The sequence below is a fragment of the Anopheles stephensi genome, chromosome 3 (genome assembly GCF_013141755.1).
Source record: "Anopheles stephensi strain Indian chromosome 3, UCI_ANSTEP_V1.0, whole genome shotgun sequence".
Classification (NCBI taxonomy): domain Eukaryota; kingdom Metazoa; phylum Arthropoda; class Insecta; order Diptera; family Culicidae; genus Anopheles; species Anopheles stephensi.
The window spans coordinates 57,879,358-57,897,574 of NC_050203.1; the positions used below are offsets into that span (position 1 = coordinate 57,879,358).

General features: G+C 45.5%; 1 protein-coding gene across 4 annotated transcripts in view; it reads right to left on the reverse strand.

The window, feature by feature from the left end:
- Positions 1–18,217, reverse strand: part of LOC118508967 (probable nuclear hormone receptor HR3) — a 119,592-nt gene that overhangs the window by 81,649 nt on the left and 19,726 nt on the right. Inside the window, exon 1 of one of the 4 annotated variants that reach the window (XM_036048932.1) lies at positions 9,875–10,021. The exons of 1 other annotated variant lie outside the window; for it this stretch is intronic. The gene's annotated coding sequence lies outside the window, so the exon portion shown is untranslated. Of the gene's footprint in view, positions 1–9,545; positions 10,022–18,217 lie in introns of those variants that run through there. 2 more of the 4 variants (XM_036048936.1, XM_036048933.1) reach the window with 2 other exon arrangements.

An 18,217-nucleotide genomic window follows, 5' to 3' on the forward strand; every position in this document is an offset into this window, starting at 1 on the left:
TCCTCAATAATATTTTAATATTTTAATCAAACATATGGAATAAATTTTGTCCCATCCTTTAGCACACATCATGCTCCTTTTGCATAGCTTTACAAAATAAAATATTATCCTTAAATCCCTCAGGACTCCCGAACTAAGGAAGAAACTACCGAACGATAAAATGCTAGAACCTTATTTTCCGGCCCTATAGTTATGCACTTTTCTTTTACTACTACTCCTGCTACTGCTACCAGTCAAACCCACCAAAAAGGAGCGACCAATCGTGTGTTTGATGGCCGCCGCGCGTAGTAGCGAAACACGAAATATCGTAATTCATTCATCACGCAAACGCGTGCCTCCGTGTTGTTTTTTTCGGAATGCTAGCGGGTAGTTTGTGTTATTTGACTTCCGGCTCCATTCGCTGGCTCGCGGGGTTCTAGGGAAAGGTTTCATGTTTATCGTTATTTTGCTGGAGGAGTACGTTCTGTCTACGTTCCTCGTTGGATTGATATTTCGTCAAAACCCATACGCGACGTGCCTTCTGGCAGAACTCACGGACGAGTGAGTTGTGTGAATGGAGGGGATAGCAGTAGTTTTGATTTAGGGGGTTCCTGACTGACTTTCTCCTGGATGGTTTAGTCACGTGACTAAGGAGGTTTGTTTCGGGTTTGTTGTTTTTCTTTTCTATCGGAATCCACCATCTTCACTTTGGAAATGTGAGCAAACGTTAACACCAGATAGTAGCATTCCGCAACGCTGGAAGCAGTATCGTTTTGTTAGTTAACAATACATATTTGCAGTACAGAATGCATTAAGTTTCAATATTTATAGGCAAGTTAAATCGGCAAAACGCAAATAGACAAATGAATTCAAGGGAAAACCTGACTCAACCAGGTTTAAAAAAAGAACCTAGTGTAGGACATCTACTGGACTTTAGTTCCAGCAACACTGGAATGCTAGAAAACGAAGCGATTGCCCTACCCGGGAAAGAAACACCGCACGAAGATGGCGATACTAATTTTAGCCTCCCGGCATGCAGATGGCAAGATGATTGAGGTTCGCTTCGCGTGAGGTCACTGGGACAGTGGGGCAAAAGCAATCAGACGTCTGCATCCCTGGTGCAGCGCTGCATTATCCAGCCCAAGAGGGACAGCTAGCAGAAATGCGACTTACTTTAGCGTCCGCTCGCTATGGTTGCACCGGGTCCAGTGACGTACTGCGGTACAATTTAAGTGGTTCGCTACAGTAAACGAAGAACTGAAGTCACACGTCAGACATGCTTTGGTAACAACGAACCGATCGTGGATTTCACAAACGAAGATGTAAAGTTATATAAAAATAAACTAATGCCAGTATGTCTGTAGCGATTCAACTTTCGCTTTCCGTGCCATCTTCAACTGCATCAAAGCGTAATGAAGTGCATCGATAGGAAGAAGGGTTAATCAATCGCAAGAAGGGCACATTTGCGCTAAGGGAGAAGCGGTAAACACACATTTGGATTGGATGTTGATTCGGTTGGACGTTGCAGTTAGGTGGTGGAAAGGATAGTGTTCTAAGGAAGAGTAATCTAAAACAAGGGGATTGGTTTTATTTTTAGTACATCTGACCATGGGCCATCTGTGCGTCTCTGTGAGTGTTTCGATACGCTGTTGGTCGTTGTATGTGAGAAGAAATTAATCCGTAACTGTAGACTTGGATTGAGCTACATTTCTTAAATTTGTAATAGTTATAAATTTATTTAATAATGATTTAAGCAATTCCATCGTCTCCAACTAAACATCAACAGTTGTGCAAGTTGCGCAGTTCGGTAAAGCCCCCGTAACTCATCCAATTAACCAGTAATGCATTCTAATCAATAAGCGATTGCACATCCTGCTTGGGGATGCACGATACACAACCTAGGCCAACGAATGGCCAACATTTTCATTCCGTGTGCGTATACGCACACCGCTACCCCATCCATTGCACGCAATTGCATTCCCAAGTCCTACCCCACCCCCCCCCCCCCCCCCCCCCAGGGCCGGTAACCGAGCCGAATACCGAAATCAAAACAACATACCACTGACACACTAAATGAAAATGTGCACGCACATATGTTGCATCGAGTACGCACCGGCAAAAGCAGGCGAAACGACACAGAGAGAGAGAAAAGTGCAGTGCAAAAAAGGAATCCACACACACACACGCGCGCGCACCACGAAGGGCGGAAAACATTGCATCGTGCGAGGAGGTGCGGATGGGGAAGATGATGGGAAAGGGTGATGATATAATACCACAGATACCGCCATCCTTCTGCCCGCCCGCGTAGGAAAGGAAATGGAAAAAGAGCCCATAGAACAGGTTTAACGGCAGAGTTGGCGCGTTGCTGGTGGAAACATCCGAAGGAATCTCGCTCGGAACGACGCAAAAAGATGCACATAGAGAGACTTGTTTTATTATTCTGTGGACGTGAGTCTTCGGAGTGTCGGAGCCGGAGAGAGAGAGAGAGACAGTTGTTGAAGAGATGCTCTGGCTTTAATTTTGCATAAGGATGCGAGCATGCATTGCACTGCACTTGAACGGGCCACTGTTCCATTCGGCGAGATTATTACCTCATCACTTGTCGAGTGCATAGAGTGCATTCGAAGCTGAGCAACACCGTGAAACCTCTCTCCTGGGTACGGACAATACAGAGCGAGAGAGACTGGTTGTATTGCAGGGCAACGACATCGTCTCGGTGCAGTGAGTTGCGGTTTTTTGTGTGCTAGCTGCCTACGTGAGCTAGTGTGGAACCCTGGGGGAAGGCACGAGCAGGCGGTGCATCGGATTCATCGGGCGTTTAACTACCCCGGGCTACCAACACAGGCAAAGGCGGGCGCCTCTGTGTGTCAGTAGGTTTGGCGAAGATGCATCGTTAACTCGCCACATGGTTTGGTCCCGTTGTGCAATTTGCTTACGGAAGCCTGGGCGTTAGGATCGAGTGGATGGGCTTGAAGAAATGCGTGAAAAAAAGCATGTGACGTTGTGTGTGGTTTTTGAAAATTTAAATCGATGTTGCTAACACAAGCTCTAACCATCCAATCAAGTATTTTTAATAACTCAAAATAACGGCGTTACTCAGACCTGATTCTCTAAAGTATTCAAAGTAAATCTTCTTTAACTGCTTTAAACATCTTTTAAACTCAATCAGATTGTTTTAACTGCTGCAGACCCATGTTCCTGTCCTCATCTTATTGTCAACCTCTTTTATCCATCTAGCAAAAATGTTCTTCTTATATATAGAACAACCACCTTTCACTGCAGTGAACGTGATGTCGCGCCTGATGCCCCAAAATAACATTCCCGCCGTGGATGCTCTACTGGAGGTCTCTTGTCGTCGGGATCGACTGTTCCCTGTTCCTGATGTTTCTGTCCTGCAGCATTACAGCTACACCAGTCAACATCTCCCCACCAGTTGCACGGTGATGTGTTCCAGCGAATGCTGCGTTTATCCTGTATTTATAGAACCCAGACAACACCGACCGTACACGCTGGCTTGGTGCAGTAGCTGCTAGCGAAGAGATAGATAGCAAAACAAATCTTCCACACCACAACCGGTCGATCCGCTAAGGGTGGAGCTCTTGGATTGGGGGAAAAAAATCTGGCCAAATTTGGTACTAAAACATGGGCTGACTAAGATGTTTGGCGTCATGTTAAAGTTATGACTAGATACTGCTGAGTGCAGCTAGATCATGAGGGAAATGGGACGGTTCTACTACTAGCAATCGAGTAGCCGACGTTGTTTTGGAAAAAACAGACATGTATGTAAGGTCTCATCACAGCTCTTGAACATCAGTCCCCGAGAATGCGAACTAGCGCGGACCATGCAGACCATCCCATTAGGGAGCAAAACATTTTTTTTTGTATTTTCGACTCGGCACGATACGGAACATGCACTTCGCTAGAACATCCTCCCGTAGCGAAGCTGGAACTCCGGGAAAGCAGATGGAAATGGCCTCTGCCGATGATCATGATCCGCTGATGATGAGATGTACCGTAAGCCGTGTAGTCACGCTCGGCTGGGGCCACACATAAACACGCTGGCCGGTGGAAAGCATGCACCAGCAAAACACTTTGGGGCCCTGTTCGTTCGTCGTTAAGATAAGTTTTGTTTCTTTTGCTGTTTTGCTTCTACCACTGCTCGGAAGCGTACGAATGGGCAAAGGTTCGAGGGAGCTCCCTAGCCTACGGTGCACGACGGGTGGCAAAGTTATGTGTGTTATATCACTGTGCCACCGACCCCCATTTTCCATCCACGAGGTCCTCCTCCCCCCATCTCTATCACACTCCAAAGAGACGACGAGCTCCAACATCGTACGCATCGTACTGTGTTCGTCGTAAGGCGTCTTTGCTATTGCGTTCGTGCATGGGGCTGTTTGATGAAGAGTGCACAGCGATAGAGGGAAAGAGTGACAGGCCACGAGCAAGAGAGAAAGGAAGCGACAACAAAACAAAACGTGAAATGCATTTCCCTTTATTGTTTGCGTGATCGAATCGAACGCGCGCTGCCGGGTTGGAATGAAAAGTTGCCAGGAGCAATGTTGGGGCTAGTTGAGAAGCCTTTTCGGTAATCTTGTAACTGAAGGAAGCTTTCGTGGACTGTCAAAGTTAGAAAGTTTTTTATCTTGGCTACTAAATTTGGAAGCATTTTGCTTTTTCCTTGATATCTCGAAATTGTTGTTTAAGAAAAAAGGAAACAAAATAAATTTAAAGACATTAGTTAAGCGCATTCGATGTTCCAGAGCTATTGGACATGATAAGTCCTCACAACAACAGAAGCAAGATTAATAAACAAATAAGTCAAACTCAACATTTTCCCTTTACAAATTATATCAATTATTATTCATTGGATGTTCCAACTTATCGAATCAAAGCTCTTGTACGATAAGTCAGCATGATTGATAGTCCTGTTTCGGTCCCTTATTTCCTTACACTTATCATTCCTTCGGTAGCTCGCTTGACACGAATCTGCTGCTGATTGTATGCTCATTCCTGCCGCTTCGGGAAAACATGCTCCAAAGACTCCCCTCCGCAAAGGAAAGCAAAAGAGAACAATATCGCAATAAAGCGGTGTATCATCGCCACAGAAGAAAAACCTACCCACCCACCGGCACAGAGGATGTGCCTCCATCAAAGCGTCCGGTCCGATGCGATCATCCATTATCCATCGCGGTCCGTCGGCCTTAGAAGCTAACCACTCCACTCTGGTTCTCCCCGGGAAAAAGAAGGCGAATCTACCACCGTGCAGGCTTGTGCAGTTTTCATTCAGCATTCAGCTGCCCAGTTCCCATCCCATACCGGCGCACATGCGGATGCGAGTAGCAATTGCTCACGAATGCCGTTATGATGCCGTTTTTGGCGGCTGGCTGGCCTTAATTGGCCTACATTTTCGGTTTCCCCAATCAGCCGGCGCTCGTGGGGGAAGCCCAGAGGATGGAGGGTGGTTTCCAACCCCGGGGAGCTGAGATGGGATGATGGGCAGTTTTTTCATGTCGGTGCTACGACGCTCTCCATCTTCATCCGATCCTAATCCGATCCATTCCGCGTTCCCCGTCCAGCTGATCCCATGCGTAGGGCTATTATTTCGGGAAATTCACTCCCACCCACCCGGCGCACGTAGAAGTAGGCAAAAGTACCGTTTTTTCCTTGTGTGGGAGCAATGTAGGAGCATCCCACCCCGAGAAAGAGATGAAGGAGTAATGAAGAAAAGAAAACCCCTCACGCAAGCTCACACGCCGACCAAAACATGCGGGAAACAGCTGGAAGATGGAGTGACTTCTTAATTCATTTATGCTTTCCCGTGCAAGCGGTCCAGCGCCACCCCAACTGCGAGGGTGCATTTGGGTGCGGTGGCTTTTCCTCGCCTTCCGGACTCATCACAACGTCATCACAGGCCGGAAGCGGAGGCTGCAGAAAGGTCATTGCAAAATAATTCGGCACAAGGCAGCCAAAGCGCACGTTTCACCATTAGAGCGGCGAAGGCTCAGCGCCACTCAGCGTTCGCATTTGTTAGCTCGCTGTGGATCACAGCGGCAGGAGCGGCTTCCTGCTGGGGAACCGGAGGAAGATGTAGCGGGGGTGTGGGTAATGCAATTTTTTCTCCCCCGTGATCAAATTATGCTTCCTAACCAAATGGGGATTATGCGCAAATGAGGCCACTGCGAATGATGGTGAACGTGCGCGGGGATGATGTACAATCAATCACACTGCAATAGATGAGGCGTCTTAGTGCAGTGGACTAAGTAAGGGTTCAAGGGATGGGTGGAAAGGGGCTCATTGGTCGTTGATAAAAGCTTGCTGTTCATGATTCGCATCGGACATCAAAGTTCGTTCAAATAGTTTAAACAAAATAGTTCAAATTTTTTAGGCTTGCTTAACATTGTCTCCAGTTCTTCGGTAGTAGAAGCCAAAAGGGTCTAGTTGTTTGTCTAAATAGTTGTGCCTAAATAGTTTGACTTCGAGTTTGAATTAGGATTTTGAATAGTTTTGAATGATAGCATTTGAAGAGATATTTAAATTCAAATAATTAAGTGTTTGTAGACAGAATTCCTGCCGACATGAAGTATTTTGCAAAAATACAGAAATTCTGGAGTCTCTCTAAGCCAGTTCACTTAGTGCTTTCTGAACCTTAACGATCAGATTGCACTTTGTCTTAGCTATAGACTGATTGAACAAAGGAAGGATTGTCCTATATATTCTATTAGTCGCTTTGGTCAGTTCTCTGGGTCCGATCAGAGTCTCTTCTATCGACGACTTGTTCATCGCCTAATGATATTCTTTGCTTGGGCCACGAGTTACTCGATATTAAGTGGATGTCACATGAAAGTCGTCATCCCAGATAAGAACAGCCATTTTTATACAACAATATCTAGCTAGTCCAGGATCCAAGTACTATTCCAATAATACCAAGAAGGCGTTAACTAGACTTGAAAATCGTCATCAGCTCCTGCTTCAAGTCACTGTCGCTCAACGCTGACTTTGACTGGCATTGGTACTGTTTTAGAAGCTCGTCTTCCTTCAAAAGGAAGGAGACGTTGTAAAACTGAAATCGGTCCTTCACAATTCTTGACGATGTTCCTCAACATCTCCAACTATCTTCCTTCAGGGTTGAAATTCAAAGAATCAAACTACAATTCAATTACAGCCTGTCGACTGCTTTGTCCCTAGTTACTTCAAAGCAAATTTAATAATTGGCTGTGCATAAAATACACCACACAAAAGAAGATGGACAGCGGGGAGGATCGCTTGGACTAGGTTTTGTGACAACGATTCGCGAACAGCATGTGTCATGTTTATGTTTATCAGATTGAATAAATCAAATAAATAAATCATTAAATAAACGCTATCAAATTTCTCTTCGGAATAATCAGTTTTCCTCAATTATGTAACAACCAAACCGGACGTCATGTATAATGCAACTTCAACAAACCACTCTTTGGTGGCTCCAACACTTCATTCGATGCTGATCAACTCAAACAGAACGATATCAAATCTTGGGACGAGCTCATAATTAGAGCTTCACACATTGTTCAGTCCACATAAAACATACACCCAAGAAATTGGAAATCCTTTTTCGCTGAGAATCTGCATATGAAACGGTATCTAATCAAGCCACCACCCATTCCGCTACATCCCGCCCCGCAGCGGACCATCCATATCACTTTCATCGGATGACATTTTCTCCAAGCTGGTCCAGCCACACATTAATCACTCGTACAAAACACAGGACAAGAGAAAAGCGCCACATCTGGCGACTTCGGACACCTATTCCCACGTTTAAGGTGACATTTGCGAGCCTTGCTCAAGGTTTCGCTCGGACACACACGCACGCACACACTCGGGACTTTCCGGGACGATATGCGTGTTTTTCGTTGTATTACTTTCTGTAGTGGGTTTTTCTTTTTGTCTAACACGGTCACCAAGGAAAAGATCACCAAAAAGTCGCCACAAAAGATGGCGACCAAAGATCATCATCAAACTTTACAAACGAGCTGCTCCACGATAGGCCCGCGCGCCATAACAGCCACACAGAGAAACACACACACACACACACACGTTCCACACACGTTGGTCACTCGCGTGAGCAAGGCTCACGGATTGCGTATGCGTAATCATCTTTCGCGTTGGCCGGCGTGTTTCCGGACCGAAACGGAACAACAATACTAATGTAGAAGCCGAGGATGAATTCAAATTTCGAATCACATTTTCGCTGTTATTATGTTAATTTCGTATCAATCCACTATCGGAGGGTGCATTTCCTACGCATAAATAACACACACACATACAGACGACCGCGCGGGCATATCGAACGCACACCGGGTTGGAGCACCAAAAAAAAAGCGTGGCCTTTCCTCGCTCGCTTTCGTGGGATGGCCGCGGGAGCAGGAGAAGGCAGGATTGTCCAGTCCGGTTCCGATCAGGCGTACGGAGACGGACGGCCGAAACCGCACGCGGCACCGATGGAAAGGGTGCGATTCGATGTGTTAACTTAATGTGACGTTATGTAAGGTGAAATTTTTTAATGCTTCTTTCACTTCACTTTTCACCGACACCGATCACCGGCACGGCACGAATCAGCGTCATCATGCGGACGATGATGATGATCATCATCATCGTCATCGGCGATGTTTGATCGTCATCGGGCCGTCGTCCACGGCGTTGGTCGTGTGGCCCACGATCGTGCCACGAAAACGCAACACAAATTCACCGCTTTGCCAGCGCTAGATCGTGATCGTGGTTGAGCCAGTCGACGAATTTGGCCGTTCGGAATCGAATCTGGTGGCGATCGGATAAACGGATGCAGTGGGGGGACAGACGCACAAAGTTTGGCAGACAGACACACACGCAGACACTTAACCCGATCTTTGTTTTTCTGTGAGTTTGTGTTAATTTTTTTTTGCGCTCTCTTCTCTAGTATATTTATCTCCCTTTTTTGTGCGTTTCCTAAAGAGATACTTTTTACATGTACCTTATAGGATTTCTAGTTAACTTTGTGTGCGTTTGCATGTTGTTTCACTCGCGACAATCGGTGACAATGCGTTTCACTGCTACTGTGGCTGCTCATTTATTCACGCACTTTGTTTCGTTTGTCTTCACACTTCAGGAGGGATTTTTTCTTTACGTTACTTTGTATCATTCATTCGAATTTTGTTTGCACCGAAAACTTTCTTTTACTTGTTTGCTGGTTATCTTTCGATCAACATTTTGGTCTGCTGCTGCTGCTGCTGCTGCTTTTGCTACCTTTTTCTCTTTTTACCAACCGGTTTTTATTAAGACACATCAATTTATCACTTTTTTTCTCTCCGGCGTTGTTGTTTGCCAGTGAGCTTGCGTATTTTACTACTTTTTTCTTGTATAATTATCATTTATCATTTCGTAATGCTCGGGTTTTATCACTTAACTTTTTATATTTTGTTCGGTTTGTTTTTCTGTTCACCAATCATTTTAAATTACCATCATTGTTTACTCTTAAATTAATTTTTAATCAACTTTGATTGCTATAATTATCTTGGTTAAATTTTTTGTATTAAGAATTTCGATGCACTCACACTATGAGAAATTAGCACTCAAACGTATGCAATTGTAAATAAATATTTAACGCTTGCAATCACATCAATAAATTCACTGATCTGGCCGTCACTGGTAATCCTCGGTTGGGAAAACTCATCCCAGAACCATCCCATCTGGTTCACCCAAAACAAGGATCGCTTATCGCCACTACACTACGGCAAACATCGATCGCGAACCCGCGAAATTCGCACTGGGTCACAACAAGGAACGAACCCCTAGCTTGCGGCAGGAATGTGTTCTTCTGTGCGCGATCGAAAAGCCCCGTACGAACTGCGAGCGACAACGACAGAACGGAAAAACGGCGTACCAGGCGGTGACGTAACGATGAGGCACGGCTGTATGACGATGATGACGAAGACGATGGGCGGCGAAAAACGATGACGACGACGACGACGACGACGATCGATCGAATCGCTCGATGCGTTCGATACGAGGTACGGCTTAAGACTGGTCCATAGAGAAAATACAAAACATAATATTTCCACCACCATTGAAGCCAGCCAGCCAGGCAGCCAGCCCAGCGCGCGCTCTCTTCGGGTTTTTCTCCCCGTGCCCGTCGACCAACCCCCGCCCCGTCCCCTCTCGCCCACACGCACACACGCCAGTGCCGATGGAGAAGCGAGCGCGAGCAGTGCGTTTCCCTCGGTCGGTGCCTGCTGTCCTGCTTCGTTCCATTCATGCGCCGGTACCGTCAGCCCCATTTAGCACGTAACACCCGTTACTCGCGTGCAACATCTCTTCTTTCACCACCACCACCACCACCTGCCTGTTCACCCCTCGGCGACCCAGCAGCATCGAGCAACGGTACGCAACGGCAACATACACGAGAGCCGCCGTTTTTTTGTGTGTGGTGTGTCTTCTCTCGTACTCTCCCGCATTCGCTCTTCTGGGGTGGTGCGATGGTGAGTTTTTATGCTACCAAAATGCATTCTTCTCTCGCCAAACATTTTATGCACGCCCTACGCGTTCGCTCTCTAGGACCTAGGCCTAAACTCGTGGTACTATGAGCCGCTCGTGAGGGTTAGCACCTTGGCGGTTGGCGTGTTATTTGATCAGTTTTTTACTAGTGCGCGCTTAGACGCGGAGACTTTGAGAGACTCTCTCTCTCTCTCTCGCGCTCGCTTTCGCGTCCTAACTATGGACGCCGAATGTTGGCCGTACCTTAGTAGTATCCGGACGAGCGAGATGTTGTTATGTTGCTTTAAACTCCCGGCTTTTTGTGGCATGCTCTCTTGCATGCAATTTCGCTCCACAAATGATCTTTTCTTCTTGTCTTCTGCTTCCCCCCCCCCCGTGTTTTACAGCTTAGCGGCTAGATCATAGTTTTTCTAACGGATCTGTTCTATCCCCCGTTCCTCACCGCTCAGGAAACACCCCGTTCGCCCTCTAGATTTATGCTGCCGAGCTGGTTGGTCTGCTGGCTGGGGAGCAGAATCTTCGACGGTGCACAGACACTAGCAAAAGCTTGGAGCTGTCGGTGCACGTGACAGTAAGCTGGTGTTAGTGCACGTGTACAGAAAACCACCGAGAGATGGGGAATCATGTTGTGTTTTTGCTTCGCTTCCTCTCCACAATCACCCAACGCCCCAAAACCCCACTAGACAATTTCTTACATTAATCTTGCTGCTTCTTTTGCCCATTTGGGATGCAGCTGGAGTGCAGTTCGTTCTGATCGTCTCACAACCGGCTGTAGCAGTATCAAGATCCGGCCAGCCATTTTTCCAAGACCGTGTTTTTATGTGTTCCGGCGCGTTCTACATTCTAACATGGGCTGGAGCAGCTAGCACCAGTAGGGAGTGTTCTACAGCACGATGCACGGTGGAGTTTGAAATGGTCGCGCAGCGATTCCTCATTTGGGCATTAATGTGATATGCACTCGATCCGGTGGAGAATAAATCAATGCAGGCGCAGTCAGCCGTCTGTGCACTGCACATGACTGCACTGTTGTGATTCATTCGTGGCAGTTTTCTTTAGTGTTCTTGCTTTTTCTTCTCTCCGGGGATGTTTTTTCTCATCTGCTGTCTTAGCTTCTAAACCGTGTTTTTCAAGATTATAGTCAAGCTTCTAGTTAGTTGCCAGTAACGACACAATTGTAGTGTTTTTTCCATGAAATTCTATAGAAATTACATCTAGCTTCTTTCTCCCAGCTCTTTACGCATCAAGAGAAGAAAAACAACGACACTCTTCTGCACTGCACGATTATGATCATGATTATGGTTATGAGATTGTTCTCCGTTGTGTTTAATGTTGGTTCATAGCGTCTACCAAACCCCAAACCAACCCCACTTCCCCCTCTCAATAGTTTTCCGTACACAACAGTATTTTTTCTTCAGCATCGTGCAACCATAAATCTACACTACGCGTTACGGGTTGGGAAGAAGCATGGCAGCGGTCGGGCTAAGGCCACGTGTAGGCATATGTTGTACGTATACCGTCAAGCTGTATGTTGAGGCGTGAGTGGCCAGAGTACCGTATGGTTTGTAATTGACGCATGATACGGTATTGTTTTGTGCGAGCTTTCTTAGCTTGTAGATAAGCGTACTGGCGAGACGTGGAAAAATCGTCTCTCGCCCATTGTTGGCACAATTCGTTTCAATTACTGGTGAAAAATGACTTTGTTTGAGTTTCGAATCAAAAGCATCATTTGTTTCGGCAACTTAATGTAGTTTGACACAATTTCATTTTGGAGCACAAATTAAGGATATTCTGGGAATACTGTACGATGCAAACTGTCTAGTATTTTTTAAAGTAACATTCAAAGATAAGATGCATTCTACACATATAATAGCTGTGGTAGTCTCAAACATCAACAGACCGCCTCCACGTGGGCAGGACTGACTATCCAACTACGGGTAATATCAAGTCACAGAAATCCAGAAATAGCAGGCCAAGACCTCTCGTGGTTGTTGTACCAATGAAGAAGTCTCAAACATAAATGATGGAGCACCTTCGGTTATGTTATGGACTCGTGATACAGATAGTTCTTCGTTTTGTTCAAAGAACTCAAGGTCCTGAAAGCATATATGTGAAAAGTCTTGGAATTCCATTTATTTATCCTGTGGTAAGTTAAAAATTTCACCCAAAGAAGACGCCCAAATCATCGGAAATATATTTTCAGGTCTTCAAATTTTAATTCCGTATGATTTTGTAATGCTCAGGCTTGAAATCCTTCGACTGAAGTTTAGTTTAATAATTATTATCTTATATAGAATTTTCTTCGAGCTATGGACGGATGGTCTAGCATTTAAGCAAAAGACGGTTTTTCCTCATCAGTTTATTAGTGACAAATACCACATCACTGGACGTTGTTCTAAGTTTAAAAGGAATTATTGTCCATTGCTGCATCAAATCAACTGGGAACACAGTTTAAAGTATGTCAGAACATTAATAAAAATATCAATTAATACGATAGACTATTGAGTTTACTGCAAGGACTTTAGGCCGACGTATTCAATAACTTTTCAAGGAAATGTGTTGCAATGGATCTTCTAGTCCTTCATTGGCATCACATCTCCAGGAAGTCTTGGCCGAGACTTTCCGAATTATTTGGTATAAAAGTTTTGTCTTAGAAGCAAGTCCATGATAGAGGCAACAGCAGCGGTGGTCTTCCCACGGCAGGTCCTAGGTTTAAATTTAATATGGTGCCATTAAATTTGGTCCAGAAATGGCAGTCTTCACTTTACAGGTCGTTAAGCCAAAAAGAAGAATACCATGCCCTGCGTCCGGAAGAACGAAAATTTTCTTTTAATAAAAAAAAAATTAACTATATTTCATTCGTTTTTCGGCCGTGTCTTCTCTATAAAATCTTGCCAAGATTTTGTTTCCAATGTAAGAACCATTAAGAAAAAGATAACATCTTAAAACAATACCACAATGCAATTTATTTTCTTCTTGTCCACCATCCAATCGGAATGCCTTCACTCATTCTACACCCTTAATTGAGCTACAAATAAAGATGTTAATAAAATCTCCACCTCTCTTTCTCTCTCTCTCATTCCCCACACCAACCGCGCACCTGAGCTCAGCAATGCGGCAGAGAAATTTCAAATATTATCATCACACCGTCACTCGGAAAGGGCCACCACCAGCACCGATTGCATTTCAATGAGCGACCCAAACTGCATCGCATTTCGCGGGAATGTTGCATGCCGAAACCGCGTGGCGTGGATGATTTCAAGTGCCGGCGTGTGTGTTTCTCCACTTCTCATTACCGATTCCGCTCACGTGGTGTGCCCGAGCCGGCGGGTCCCACGGAATGATTCGCCTCTACCGGCCGAAACTGAGCCAGTTGACCCATTTCTTCTGCTTCTTCTGCCGTCCGAAACGTCTCCAGGTAGAGTTGGAACCTTTTTTTGTTTTGGCCACAAAAATGTGGCCTCACACACAAAAACACGGTAGCCGGTGATTTCTCACCGCGCGGAACGTACTGTGTTGTTCGATTGTTTGTCGCCCCGCAGGAAGTGCCGTTAAGAAGTGCGACATTGTAGCACGCGGTGACTCTTTCTTCAGGCGTATGCTTTCCCGATTGACGCTTAGTGCGTAGTCTCACAACCTTCCACTTAACGGTAGTTTCAATGTTTCACACTTTTACAAACTTCACACGGCAGTCCGGTTCTGCATACGTGTTGCATATGTTTCGTTTAATGTTCGGTTGTAATGTTTTAATGTCTTTATGAATCTCTGAATTTGGGTCATGCCAGAGAACGGTACATAGTAGTGATTGCCCAAAACTTTGCAGGAACAATTCTGGACCAAGAAATGTTGAAGCTCGTATTGTTCTTCGCGCTACAATCCATGCAATCAAGGACGAAAGCAGAAACGTTTGCTGGTAAACGGTCGTTCAGTAATTATGTTTGGGCCATTACCACACGTAACAGGTGTGAATAAATGAAGGCCTTTTAATAGCTAAAACCCTTTATTTTTACGTTTCAACGCAGGAAGTAATCGATATTTGATGGGGTTCTACCGAAAAAAAGGGTCCTTGTTTTTCTGCACGCGTTTCTGGCCGACTCTTGCATTCAATCATAACACCTTCTTACCAAACAAATTATGCATCGGCGAAACAGCATCGGAAAAGGCATCAACTCAACTCACCTGTAAATCAAAATAGGAGAGAAAAAAACAGCTCAATTAGAAAGCAGTTCCAATAATGCTCGTGAAATAATGTACGTGAATCCGAGCCAGCACGTCAGATTCCCGCTGAAGCTACTACTGCCGCCGTGTGCACACCGGGAAAAGATGACGCCCGGTGCCGCTTCTGCAACTGTTTTCCTTACGGAAAATGGATCATACAGCAGACAATTAAAGCGATTACCCTACAACCGCAAAACACTTCTCCGCCAGGGTTGTTTGTAGTGTTGCCTCCTGTTCAACCTGCTGTTTCGGGTTTCCCACCTCCCAGCCGCACGGCGTTGTGCAGCATGGAAAATGGTTTCGAGCGAGGCTTCTAATTGCAGAACAACCGTATGGGTTATTAGCGTTCGCATTTGATCCCCGTAGGCTTGCGTCGAATGGGGCACACGGTACCGTTAAGCCGACAATTATCACCAGCGCATCCCACCGAGTGGGCGAGCTCGGACGAAGATCAGGCGGACGATCGTCGATGGTGCGCTGTATGTAGATTAGCTTTTTGCGATGCTGCTCCATCGGCTAGTTTGAGGGTAATTTTGTTTGTATTGATCATTTTCAACAAAATGCACACAGTAGAAGGGTTTTTTTTCGGGGGGGAAATTGTGTTAATGTAATTTCCGTTTAATGAACGGACTAAAGTATTGATCCTCGAGGGTTAATAAGAGGACTCCAGGTATAGAAATTGATGGTGTAATAGCAGGATCTATTAGGTAGTCCAGCCTATGTCGGTCGGTATAATAAGAGTAATAGTCATGCCTGGTGTTGGATCGAGTGTGGACTGATTTCGTGAAAATAAAATTCATTCTTCTTTGGCTGTTAGATTAGGCAGGGATTTTACCAGTCCCTGCACAACCAGTTGGAGTAAGTAAAAATTGAAAAGGACAATAACTTCAATGTTCTGAGGTACAAGCACCTTTTAAATATAAGATCGTCCTGTACTAAAGTAGTCCTTCTAATATGTTACAACGATTGTCAAACCTTAACCTTATTCCAATTATTTCAGACGATAGAAATTTCCACCAATCATCTGCTTCAAGTCAAACAAAATCGCAACTGAGCTCAGTGAGATACATCCAACAAGAAGTGCTCAGCAAGCGAGAGGAAGGGCCTCTACAAAGCGAGCGCCATTTGTCGATCATTAGGCATGTGGTTGGTGTTAGTTTTCCTTCTGCAATCGATGTCTCCTTCCCAAAACAGACTTTTGGCATTCCTAACGGTTACAATTGCCCTGCATGAACGGAATCTTTTTTTACTCCGTCTAGACACCGTTTAGTTTGGGTGATTTTGTTGTTGTTGTTTGCCTTCCTTCAACAACCACACCAATGACAAAACGGATGTGCCTTGAAGAACCGGTGAACAGACGGAAGAAGTGTTGCGAAAAAAAGCACACACACACACTCACACCAAGCTAGCAAATTACCTTTGCAGCCCTCGAGGGCTCCAGATGCCGTGCAAAAGAACAGCTGTGTGGGTGCACCGAGGGTGCAATGTTGCGCTATCGCATTACAGCCCTATCGGGTTCTTTGTGAGTGTTGCATGCTGTGCAGGTTGCGCAACAGCACAGACAAGGTTCGCTTCTGATTCATTGACGGGGAGAAAAAAGTTCTATCGCAGCGCTTGGACGTGATGCAAGCATCTTCTTAGACGAGGATTCTTCACGAGCGTATCCTTAGAGGATGCACCTTGATTCGGTGAGGTGTAACGCCTCTCATTGCAACAGTCCGTTATGTTTGTTGTACTGGTGGTACAGTACGGACGATTTGCGATTTATCCACATCCGCCAACGCGCCAACACGGGTGCCGTTGTGTATGCGCGTGATAAGGATCGGTTCGACAGTTGTGAAATCGACCGAAGAAGCTGTAGGGTTCGGCGTTTCCTGTACAACCATTCAATCGCTCTCCGTGTATTCTAGCGATGTAAGGACTAGGTGGATAACGAACGTCGATCGATTTCATTGAACCGTACAGCGATTCTTGTGGAAAGGATTACATCGTGGGAGATTCCAAGGCAGCATTGAGGGAACGAAAGGGTTACGATGATCGCAGGAAGCTTCACAGGTACAAGTGCAGTTTAAGGATCATCAACAGTCGACAGCAAACATCTTCAAGAAGTTTCTCACGCCGTATCCAAAAATGAATTTAGGAACATCATTAGATTCTCTCGCATGTGTGAGGCAACCCGTTGATAGGCGAATAACGAACTTCAAAGTTGATGGTAATAACCACAGTTTCGCCAAAGAAAGCTGATTAGAGAGAGAAGAAAATTAAGCAAATCAATCACCTCAACACAACACTCCTCTAAGCAATCGCGCGCAATTTCCTTTAAAAGTGTACAACCTGCAAGAAAAGCACCACATGCAAATTGTACGTAAAATCACTAAATTACTTGAAATTTCTCATATTGTTTGCCTTCCGGCAAGTGTTGGTATGACTGATTGGATCGAATAATAGCCAATACCCGTATGTGTGCGCGCGCGCGCTTTTTTTTTTTGCTTCTCTTCTCTCGACTCTCTATCAACCAACACGCAATTCGCTAATCAAGTGATCGCCGTCACATCCAATACGATTTGGCTTTCGTAACGTTTCGATCGTTGGGGATTTGTCTTCGTGCGTGCTGTGCGAAAGCATCTTCCCCAAACTGGCTGGCAGGATTTGCTGGAGGTTTATGTGTGTGTGTTTTTTGCTGTCGATTTCGGAACGGGTTAAATGTCGTCACATCTTCACTACACGAACCCCCGTCGCGGAAGATGGATGGTTTCCGTTCCTTTGTACAATCAATCATAAGACATCGCTTGTGTGTAAGAAGGTGAATATCGAGGGATATTTAATGTACTTGGGACCATGTGTGGAGCTCCGCTTTAGTGTGGTTGAACAACACATGAAGTTATCTCTTAAGACTTGGTGAATAGTCATACTGTGTTGACTCTTAAATTTCCAAAACGCAGTTTACCCACATCTAAGTGACCACACTAACCATCTTAACCAGTTATCAAAACATGTTCCTTCCCTTCGGCGATCGTCACTTTTCGTTCGCCAGATATCCGGTGAGCTTCGGAGACTGCATCAGCAGGGTGCTGCGTTTCACATACGCCCTTCATACAGCGCTTGTTTCATTTGCACTCTTGTACCAAACCCGCGCACGGGGTTAGTTGCTTAGAAAGAGCGAGGGAGAGCAAGAGCCTGAACCGCTACCACCTTTGCACCTTAGACGCTGCTGTTTGGTGGTGGAACTTTGTACCGATCGTGATGCGATCGTACTGCATATGGTGGTGGTCCAGTGAGCCGTTGGTGTATGTGTATGCTTTTTGTGTGGAAGCTTTGCGTTCTTAGTACGCAGACGATGGTGGCCTCGACACGCTCGAAGTTCATCGATCTATCAAACGCGACAAGGACGGCCACCCTATCGTGCCTCCTCTTGCCCCGTCCCTCATCAAAACCCTGAAGCCCCGAAAGCGACATTAGCTAATCAGCGCTTTATTAGAATAATTACCTGAAATTATCCAAAGATAGCTCGCGCGTT